The sequence below is a fragment of the Plenodomus lingam genome (assembly GCF_022343315.1).
Source record: "Plenodomus lingam strain CAN1 chromosome Unknown contig_6, whole genome shotgun sequence".
NCBI lineage: Eukaryota > Fungi > Ascomycota > Dothideomycetes > Pleosporales > Leptosphaeriaceae > Plenodomus > Plenodomus lingam.
Genome location: NW_027093966.1, coordinates 561,795 through 573,970, shown reverse-complemented (window position 1 = coordinate 573,970; position 12,176 = coordinate 561,795).

The following is a 12,176-nucleotide window of genomic DNA, read 5'->3' as shown; positions in this document are numbered from 1 at the left end:
ATATATATCCCTACACTTATAGAGCCTCCTAGTAGTTTATTAGGGTCCTATCCCTAAGCTTGCTTACTAACACGCGTTAGTGGCAGTCCTTTAACTTGCAGTTTTCTACTTCTTCTAGGAGCTCTAGGTGCCGCTTGTGAGGGATCTGCAGGAGATACAGAATCTAGTCCTAAAGCGGGTAGGTAGGAGCTCTACTTACTACCCCTATAAGAGCTAGATAGGGTGCCCTTACCTATCTCTGTGCTCTTATAGAGTAACCTACTAATAGTACTCTCCCCTCTAGGTCTTTCCTAGGAGCTACCTATTATAGCATTAAAGTAAGTTAGATTACTACTATCTTAGGTAGTAAGACCCTAATCTATAACCTGTATAGATCCTTTATCTCCTATACTAAAGTTTAGTTCTAGTATTAGTTTAGGAGTTTAGAGCCCTATTAGCTTAAGGGACTTTATATAGATCCTTTATACTAAGCTAGCTATGCTTAGTACCTACGCTAGAGGTGTCTGCTTAGGGGGTTATAAATTACTAGGCTAGCTAGCCTAATTATCTACCTCCTCTAGCTCTACCCTACCCCCTAGCTCCTATGCTAGGTTTAGTCCTTCTTGCTTACTAGACTCCTTATATTGCTCTACTATAATACAAAGCTAATTAAAGATATTAAGCTCTTTATATACTTCTCCTATATTATAGATCTTATCTTTGCTAATAACGTTAACTATCTTTTAAGCCTCTAACTATTAAAGCTACTCTAGATCTTTCTCTTTATAGAAAAGATCCTTATTAAAGGTAAAGTTCCGCGTTATAATAATCTAATTAAGTAAGGGGATCTATATCCTATATATATTAGATACTCTATATCCTACTAGATATCTAATATAACCCTAAGGGTTCACCTTAAAAACCCTCTTGTAACGCCTAGCTACTTAATCTCTGTTAAGGGGGTAAGCTTAACAGCTATAGGCGTATATTCTGCTCTAATTAGGGCAGAGATTAGTAGTTACCTCCCTTATCTGCTCTAGTTGCTACTACCTAAAGTATCTAGTAAACTAACAATCTAGCACTTTGTTAGGTAATATTATATTGTAAGTATAGGATAGGCTTATATTATAGAGCCAAGTCGCTGCTTTAACAATTTTAGGCTAGAGCTTTATTAGTAGGTTAGCACTAATCCTTATTTTAATTAATTTTGTTATAATCTCCTGCCCTACTCTTTCTACTCCTCTATTAGGTTTATAGGTATATATAGGTAAGCTCTTAATTTTAATACTATTATTAGCTACCTAGATCTAAAAATAAGATTTGCCACACTAAGGGAGTGTTGCAACGTTATTATCTTATATAATCTTAACTATACTAAGCTTATATTAGTTAAGTATTTAGCTCTTAAAATTTTTAAACACCTATATAATCTTATTAAGGTTTTTAGCTTGCAGTAGATAGGTATAAAGCTTTCCTAAGTAGTTACACTTTAATACTAAGATCTATTGCTTGTAAGCTATACCTATTAGTATATTAAATAGATCCTATAATACCTAGTAGTATAGACGTAGTAATCTTTCTCTTAGTTATCTTAATATAACCTGTTAGGCATGTATAATAGCGTAGTGCTTGTATTTGCTCCTAGGAGTTCCTTTAATCCTAACGTTTATTACTAACTTAACTAGAGCTTTAAGCGCCTTAGGTCCTAAATAGCCTAATTATTAGTGCTAAAGCTCCTTACTATCATGTCTTAGGTAAGTTATCTAGGATTGTTAGGGTTGTTTAGGCACTATGCTTTAGATTATTTAATAAGGGGTAGAGGGCTTATATTCTAGGAAAGTTAAGTTAAACTTGCGTAGTAACTTAGCTAATACAACGCTCTTTCCTAATAATCTAAACTATAAGGTAGTATCTAGCCTAAGGAACTAAACTCCTACTTTAAGTAATTAAGCTTCTAATATAATATTGTTGAATTTTGGATCACTAAGGTTAGGAATAATTTAGGAGATAGATTATTAGATTATATCTACTACGATCGGACTCATATATATAGAGCTTTAGCTACCCTTACTAGAAGGTGAATAATTAGTAAACCTTCCTTACTAGAGCTCCTGCTTTTTATTAGGCACTTAGTAGTAAGCTAGCAGTTAATTAGATAGTAGGTTATATAGGGGTATTAATTAGGATTAATTAGATTAAGATGCTCTGTAATCTAGTTAATATCCCTCCTATAACACACCCCCTAGGTATAGGTAGATCTTTTATTGTTATTGTAGTTACGCTTATAGTTAGTAGGTAGTGTAGCTAATTAGAGCGTTGTATATCTAAAGGGTTAAATTAGCTTACCCTTTAGATACTAACTAGCGCGCCTTCCTTATTTAGCCTACGCTTACACGCGTAGATATTATCTAGACTAAGCTTTATAACTCTATCTACCTAACTATAATCTTTTACTATAGCTTAAATTATAAGATTATATAACCCTAAAGATCTAAACTATACCTATATCCCTACTAACCTATATCTTAGTTAAAGTTAAAACCTACTACTTATGCTTACTCTACCTACGCTGCCCTTATTACCTCCTGCGTAGCTAAAGCTATAGTTGCTAAAGCTACTACTACTAAAGAAGAGCGTGCTACTACTAAGCGTAAGGCTATTATAGAGTGTATAGTAGCTAAGCATATAGCTACTGCTACTATAGCTAAGATTATAAAGCTAAGGAAAGGCGCTCCTACTCTAGCTCCTACTACTCTAGCTCTAACTCTAGCTCCCACTCCTCCCTAGACCCTGCCCCCTATCCCTACTCCTACTCCTACTCCCTCTCTAGCTCCTAAGGAGACCCTAAGATCCTCCTATTATAGAGAGCCTAGCATTTATTATGCTAAAACTTATCTAAATTATCTACGCTTAGTGCTCTTTAATAAGTCTAATAGCAAGTGCTATAACTTTTCTAGTAGGGGGACTTAGTACTAGTAGTACTCCTTTAGGTATAGCTATATCCCTATATATATAATCTATATAAGAATTTTTCCTTTATAATACTTAGTAAGATCTATACTAATAAACTAATAGCCCTAAGCTTACCTAACGTTCTACGCTGTCCTTCCTAGTAAGGAAGTAGGTAGGTAAGAGCTAAGACCTTCTTAAGGATAAGAAGTAGAGGGTCTTAGTGCTCCTTAAGGAGAGCAAGGCTAAATAGCAGGAGCTAGTAAAAGCTACTACTACTACTACTAAGCTTGCGAGTAAGGCTGCTACTATAGCTAAGAGCGCCTAGAGCTCCTTATTAGAAGATAAGGACTCTAGCTCCTCTAAGGTTCCCCCTATAGATTCTAGGATAGGGTAACCTAGGTAGCTCCCTATAGACTCTAAGGCACGCTTTACGCACGTAATAGAGCTCCTTAGGGAAGCTACCTAGTTAATAATAGAGAGGTAGGCTATAGTTAGTTATTCTTATATTATATATTAATAGATCTTATATACTACCTTACTTTAATTAATATTATATAATCTATGCTCTACTATTATATAACTTTAGGTACTCCCTAAACCTTATAAATTATTATATAGTTAGGTTTTTAGTAAGCCTATTAGCTAGTATATTGCTAGTAGGTAGGTAGGTAATATAGAAAGATCCCTTTTTATACTCTTGTCTAAGCTACATGTTTTAAATATCTATATAGCGTAGCTTAGTAGTAATGCTTTTATTATTACCTACTACTAACCTAATAGTTTATTAATTATTATAATTAATTATCTAGGTAGTATCTAAAGTAAGGTGTATTTTAGTTAAAAAGCATTTTAACGCTATTGCTTCTTTGTTTACTTGCTTAAGCGCAAGGAGGTCTACCTTAGTAGTTAAAGTAGTAATAGTTGCTTGTTAAGCTGCCTTCTAAATAATAGGTCCTCTAAAGAGCGTAATTAGGTATCTATATAATAATTGCTAAGTATTAATATTATTAGCAAATAACGCATTACTATATATTATAAGCTTATTAGGATCCCTATTCCTATATTAGATTAATTAGTATTAAGTTTAGTATAGATAAATAATTACTTAATTAACTGTATTAAAGTATTATTTAGATAGGTTAGTAAGGTATTAGGAGAGCTAGGAGGCTACATAGGTAATATTAGGGCGCACTATAATTAAGGTGTAAAGGATTAATCTAACGCGCTCCTAATAGTCCTTAATCTCCTTTTTAGTGGCTTCTCTAGTGCTCTTTTTAATATCTTTACTTAATAGTAGTATAGTAGGGAATTTTCCTATCTCTACTAGATTAAATTTCTTTGTAATCTTATTAATATATTTGTTATAAATAAGCGTTATTGTCTGTCTCTTTCTATCCTAGATTACTCTTACCCCTAGAAACCAGCTTACAGGTCCCTTCTCTTCTATAGTATATCTTTGCTTTAGAGCTTAGATAACTTTATAAGCTTAGCTTGCGTAGTTTTAGTAATAGAGTAATAGGATATTGTCTATATAGAATATTAACAAGATACTATAATCTCTGTTAAAGAATAGGCATAGCTCCTCTTTAGAAGCAATAAGCTTATTTTCTTAGAGTATAGTTAAGAGCTTATTATACTATAATAATAGTAAGTCTTTTAATCTATATAGAGCTCGTTTAAGCTTAACGCACTTCCTAGGTATTTAATATCCTTTAGGTAGCTTACAGATAACTATAGGGTGTTTATCCCTTAAGGCGTTAAGGAAAGCTCTAATAACGTTATATTAATATATCTTAAGGTTAAACTTAGCTCTAATAGCTATTGTAGTCCTAAAGGTTTAAGCTACTAGGGTAGCTACGTAGGTTAAATAAATTAAGTTAGTAAGCTATAGATCTCCTCTTACTACTATCCTTACTTTGCACTTAATTAGGTAACTATCCTAATTAAGCTTGTATATAAACACCTATTTAAGTAGGAGTAGATGCTCTGCTTTAGTTAGCCTATTAATCTCCTCCTAGGTACTAGCTTTTAGTAGAGTATTAATTTCTTTATATACTGCATCTCTAAATTACTGTCCTATTTAGTAGTTATAGAGATCCTTCTATTATTTTAGCTCCTTTTGTAGAGCGTCCTAGTACGTATTTCTTTTAGGGTTTTTAGGGGGTTTGCTCCCTATTACTACTATAATCACAGCGTAGATTATAGCGTTTAGTTTAGGATATACTAAAAGATTGTGCAAGGGATTTCTAATTAGATCTATATCTAATAGATCTATTACTATGTATATCCCCGCACTTGTAGAGCCTCCTAGTGGTTTATTAGGGTCCTGTCCCTAAGCTTGCTTACTAACACGCGTTAGTAGTAGTCCTTTAACTTATAGTTTTCTACTTCTTCTAGGAGCTCTAGGTGCCGCTTATAAGGGATCTGTAGGAGATATAGAATCTAGTCCTAAAGTAGATAGGTAGGAGCTCTACTTACTACCCCTATAAGAGCTAGATAGGGTGCCCTTACCTATCTCCGTGCTCTTATAGAGTAACCTACTAATAGCACTCTCCCCTCTAGGTCTTTCCTAGGAGCTACCTATTATAGCATTAAAGTAAGTTAGATTACTACTATCTTAGGTAGTAAGACCCTAATCTATAACCTGTATAGATCCTTTATCTCCTATACTAAAGTTTAGTTCTAGTATTAGTTTAGGAGTTTAGAGCCCTATTAGCTTAAGGGACTTTATATAGATCCTTTATACTAAGCTAGCTATGCTTAGTACCTACGCTAGAGGTGTCTGCTTAGGGGGTTATAAATTACTAGGCTAGCTAGCCTAATTATCTACCTCCTCTAGCTCTACCCTACCCCCTAGCTCCTATGCTAGGTTTAGTCCTTCTTGCTTACTAGACTCCTTATATTACTCTACTATAATACAAAGCTAATTAAAGATATTAAGCTCTTTATATACTTCTCCTATATTATAGATCTTATCTTTGCTAATAACGTTAACTATCTTTTAAGCCTCTAACTATTAAAGCTACTCTAGATCTTTCTCTTTATAGAAAAGATCCTTATTAAAGGTAAAGTTCCGCGTTATAATAATCTAATTAAGTAAGGGGATCTATATCCTATATATATTAGATACTCTATATCCTACTAGATATCTAATATAACCCTAAGGGTTCACCTTAAAAACCCTCTTGTAACGCCTAGCTACTTAATCTCTGTTAAGGGGGTAAGCTTAACAGCTATAGGCGTATATTCTGCTCTAATTAGGGCAGAGATTAGTAGTTACCTCCCTTATCTGCTCTAGTTGCTACTACCTAAAGTATCTAGTAAACTAACAATCTAGCACTTTGTTAGGTAATATTATATTGTAAGTATAGGATAGGCTTATATTATAGAGCCAAGTCGCTGCTTTAACAATTTTAGGCTAGAGCTTTATTAGTAGGTTAGCACTAATCCTTATTTTAATTAATTTTGTTATAATCTCCTGCCCTACTCTTTCTACTCCTCTATTAGGTTTATAGGTATATACGGGTAAGCTCTTAATCTTAATACTATTATCTACTGCCTAGATCTAAAAGCAAGATTTGCCGCGCTAAGGGAGCGTTACAACATTGTTGTCTTATATAATCTTAACTATACTAAGCTTATATTAATTAAGTATTAAGCTCTTAAAATTTTTAAACACCTATATAATCTTATTAAGGTTTTTAGCTTGCAGTAGATAGGTATAAAGCTTTCCTAAGTAGTTACACTTTAATACTAAGATCTATTGCTTGTAAGCTATACCTATTAGTATGTTAAATAGATCCTATAATACCTAGTAGTATAAACGTGGTAATCTTTCTCTTAGTTATCTTAATATAACCTGTTAGGCATGTATAATAGCGTAGTGCTTGTATTTGCTCCTAGGAGTTCCTTTAATCCTAACGTTTATTACTAACTTAACTAGAGCTTTAAGCGCCTTAGGTCCTAAATAGCCTAATTATTAGTGCTAAAGCTCCTTACTATCATGTCTTAGGTAAGTTATCTAGGATTGTTAGGGTTGTTTAGGCACTATGCTTTAGATTATTTAATAAGGGGTAGAGGGCTTATATTCTAGGAAAGTTAAGTTAAACTTGCGTAGTAACTTAGCTAATACAACGCTCTTTCCTAATAATCTAAACTATAAGGTAGTATCTAGCCTAAGGAACTAAACTCCTACTTTAAGTAATTAAGCTTCTAATATAATATTTATATAAAAACCTTCTACTAACACTACGTCTGTAAGCACTAAATCTTCTATTTTTAGACCTCTTAGTCTATTAAGAGTATTAGGGATTACTCTAGTCCCTCTACCTAAGATTAGAAAAGCTTAAGTTCCTGCTTTAACTATCTTATATTTAACTAATCTAAACAAGCTTTCTTCTAGGTAGCTTATATTGTTAACTAGGTGCACTACACCCCTATTATTAAAGATAGTGCTCTTTAATAGAGCGTAAGCTTTAAAGTCTATAGTTAAATAGATCCTATTTGTTTTCTCCGCTATTAATATAAGGTTAATTAGTGCCACCTAGATACTACCTAGATAGGTGATTGCGCTTGCCTTACTACTATAATCTTAATTAATAGGATAGGACTTAATTAGAGCTTTTCTTAACTCTTTAAAATTTTAATTCCTATTAATCTTTTTCTTAATCTCTAATTATTAAGTAGTAGTAAGCTTATTACCTGTATTAGTCTAAGCTTTAATAATGTTTTTATATTTAGGAGGTTTCTATAGGTAAGATCTACTATATAGGTATAAAGACTCCTTCTTTAGTTAATTAGAAGGTAGAGCTCCTATTATTGTAAACACTCTAGGACCTTTAGAGCTTAATCTTATGTTGTTCTCTTAGAGAAGTAATAAATAGATCTTAGTAACCTGTAGGAGGTTATAAGTTAGCTCTCCTATTACTAACTTTTTAATAATCCTTTAAAATATAGTTTAACCCTAATCTAGTAAGATCCTAGTAGATAGAGCTTTAAGATAATCCTGTACTATAAGCTATCCTTTAACATTAGGAACGTTATATACCTTAGCTTGCGTATATAGGATTGTCCACTCCTTCTACTAGCAATTAGCGTCTTAGCTACTTATTTTTGCCTTAGCAAGATAAGCTTTGTACTATAATCTTGCTAGTGTTATAGCACTTAAATTAGTTAGCGCTAGGTTATTACAGAGCACTTAGATAAGTGCTTAGAGGGTTACTCTTCCTTAATTAATAAGCTCTATATAGGCTAGGGTAAGGATCCCTTAATCTACTATGTTATTAACCTATATAAAGAGGTTCTAGATTACTAATAACTTTAATACCTAATCTAATAAGTAGGCTTAGTACTAAGCTATTTTAAGTTTATACTGCTTGCTTGTTATGTTAGATAGCGCGATATCTATTAGCATATTAGCCTTAATAGGTTTATTCTTAAAGTGGTTTTTAGCATCTAGAGCCTTAGGGTCTACCTCTGCCTAGATCCCTTTAGTTAGGGCATAGTATCTAAATTAAATATACTAGATAGGCCAGTTAGTTAATCTAGTAAGTAGGATATCCCCCTTTAGGATTTAGTCGCTTATAGTAGAAGAGTAATAAGTAAGCTTCTGCTTAAGAAATAGTATAAAGAGTAAAGCTTGCTAGCTTAGTGTCCAAGTTAAACAATACGCTTAAATAGATAGGACAATCTTTAATAAGGTAAAGCGCGAACCAGGCTTATAACTATAGAAAATTAGATTACTAAGGTTAGGAATAATTTAGGAGATAGATTATTAGATTATATCTACTATAATCGGACTTATATATATAGAGCTTTAGCTACCCTTACTAGAAGGTAAATAATTAGTAAACCTTCCTTACTAGAGCTCCTGCTTTTTATTAGGCACTTGGCAGTAAGCTGGCAGTTGATTAGATAGTGGGTCATACAGGGGTATTGATCGGGTTTAATCGGATTAAGATGCTCCGTGATCTAGTTAATATCCCTCCTGCAACACGTTCTTATTACACCTATAGAGGGGTGTAGAGCTAGCGTAAGCTACTATTATATTCTAATAGTAATAATAATAGGAAGTAATAAACTAGTCCTAACGCCTAGCTAAAAAGTTCTTAAAAGGTAATATAGTTTAGTTTATAATACGTAATATAAAGATAAACTAACTAAGTAAAAAGTTTAACTAGCTATAGGTAAAGTATAAAGTAATAGAAGTTCCTACTCTACTTATAGTAGTATTAGACTTACTAGGGAGCTTATATAAGACTATATATATAGATCTACTAGAGAGAGCTGCTAATAACCTAATACTAAGCTAGAAGCTTTAGGACTTATAACTAGGTCTAATAGTTACTCTAGAAAATAAAGATGCAATACTAGATAAATAGGAAGTAGAAGAGATCCTTTATGCAAAGAATATAAGAGAAAAAGGGAAGCGTTAAGTTCTAGTAAAATAGAAGGGGTATATTAATCTAATATAGCACCTACTAGAGGTAGTATAGGATACTAAGGCTCTAAATAGGTTTAAGGAATAGTATAGGGATACTACGCATAATAATAGCCTAATATATATAAAAACTAGGAAGTAAGGGTAAAAGGAAACTAGAATAATAACTTAGACCTTTATTATAATTAAGAAGTAGAAAGGTATTAGAGAAATCTTTTAATTATCCTTATAATACTCTAAGTAAGTGCCCTACTAGTAAAGTTTTATAATATAGCTAATAATTAGGTAGTAGTATCTATACTATTACTATCTATAACTAACCCCTCCTTAGCCCCCCCTAAACTATTATTTATATTATTCTAACACCTCTATATCTCTTAGTAATAGTAGTAACGCTTACGCATAGTATAGGTAGGGGACAACTTAGTTAACAAGTATAAGTAGTAGTAGTAGTAGCGTTAGGAGGAGGGTAGTGCTTTAATAGCTTACTAACGCATAGCACCCTAGGCCTAAAGAAAATAAATATTAGAATAAATATAAAGGGAATAAGGGAAAACTAATACTAATAATAAGAGTCTTAATACCTTAGGTAGTGCGCTTAGTAGCGCTCTTAAGCTTATTAATATAAAGGTTAGTTTAGGCCTAGGTCTTATTTATACACTAGTTAATACACTAGGAGGTAACACTAGTAGTAGTAGCAAGCTATATAATATTATTATTACTATAACTACTATATAAAGGCGTAATAGTAGACTAAAGTAGAAATACTAGAGCACTAGTAGTAGATAGAATAATAGCACTAAGCTAATACTAATTATAGGCGCGCAAGTAGGTAGTAGGGGTAAGTAGAGTAATAGTGTTATTAGTTTAAGCCCTTAATATAAGATCCTTAAAATAATAGTAGAGCTAGTAGAACTATAGTATAAACTAGTAATAGGTGCCTTTAGTAGGTTTCCCTATAAAAGTGCTAAGGGTCCCCTTCTTTATAATATAAAGGTAATCCTCCTAGTAACTATAATAAAACTAAAGCTAGTTATAGAGGGCTTAGTAAATATTAGGATTATTAGTAAGGATAGCTTTTAACTAAGTATAAGTCTTATAGCTATAATAGTAGGACTTATATAAGCGCCCTAGATATAGTTAGAACTTGCTATAAAGAAAATAAAAATTAAGGGGAACTTACTACTACCTTCCTAATAGTTATACTTACTAAAGAGATAAAGCTAGTTAATATACTAATTATAGGGAAGTAGCTTTATAAAGCTACTATTATATTCCTTATTATCTAAGTTACTAGAAATAATAAAGCTACTAAGTAACTAGGTTTAGGGAGATATATGCTAAATAAAAAGTTAGTGTAGGAAATATAGGGAGAATATTAGAAGTACGCACCTTATCTTAGTAGGCCTAGCGTAGGGTCTAACTACCTTATAGTAGATCCCTACTACTAGCACTAGTAGTAGTAGATAAGGATATAATAGGGGCTAGATAGGCAGGATTAATAGAAAAAGAGTAGAGAGAGGGCTAATTAGTAGGGGAAATCTATTATATAATAAAGTAAGTTTAGGAAATTTATAGTAGGGTAGGATAGCTATATTAGAACTTTTATAGTAGGGTGCTAAAATAAGCGTATAGACGCTACGCGCGCGTACTACTTAATATACAGGCCTATTATAAATTAGGAAGGAATATAAAGATATAATAATAAAACTAAAAAATATAGTAATAAAGCCTAATATAGATTATAGAGGATAAAGATATAACCCTAGACCCCTAGAAAGACAATTTCACAATAGTTTATAGGGGAAGGTTAGGGGTATATAAAGGACTTAGGCTTATACCTAAGCCTAGGTCTAATATAAGATAGACTAAGTCTAACACTACTACTAAGCAAATATACTAGACACCTATAAAAAGGCGTAGAGGGCTTATCTCTCCTTTAAGATACTAAATACTATTATCAACGCTTATTGTATTCTCCCTTAAGGCTAGTCTATAATATCCCCTAGCTTAGCATTATTATAAACTTTAATAGGTAGGAGAGTAGTAACTAATTCCCTAGGTCTTTATGCGTCGATATTTTGGTTATTTATAGGATATCCTAGCGCAGGATCTATTCTGTGTTCCTAAATAGGCCTAAAAATTTGTAGAATAGGTGTAGCAAATGTAACATCTTAGGATTAAACAATAACATGTTGTTGTGGTATATAGAGACAACTTATCTAGGTACTATAGCTATAGCTAATAAATATACCTTATTCTAAGCAGTGTAGGAGTTTAGTGCCTGCCTTTCTAGCTTCTACAGGAATATAAATATATCCTAGGATGCTAAAGGGCTAGAGTTATTAAATAGATAGCTTCTTCCTAAAGAGCTATTTATATAGTATGTAACGCAGAGGATTAGTAGAATATAGCGCTATATTCTTAAGGAAGTTTACTAACTTTATAGCTTCTACCTAGAGGAAAAGTATATTATTAGAAGAGATTATGCATTATATAATTTAAAATAGGGTTTAGTTAAACTATTCTAGTATACTATTTATCTTATAATAGTATAGTAGTACTAGTTTATAAGTAATACTATTTGCTATAAAGAACTTTTAGAGATTATAGCTAATATATTCTCTACTATTATTAGATTTAAATATCTTAATAATAGAATATATAAGGATATTTAGGCCTATAAGAGCTCTCTTAGTTTTAAATTAGGTATTAGTATAGGCGATAAAATCCTTAATAGCTTATAGTGTATTAGCCTTAAGTTTAAGAAACTAAATCTATAAATACTATATAGTATTATTAATAA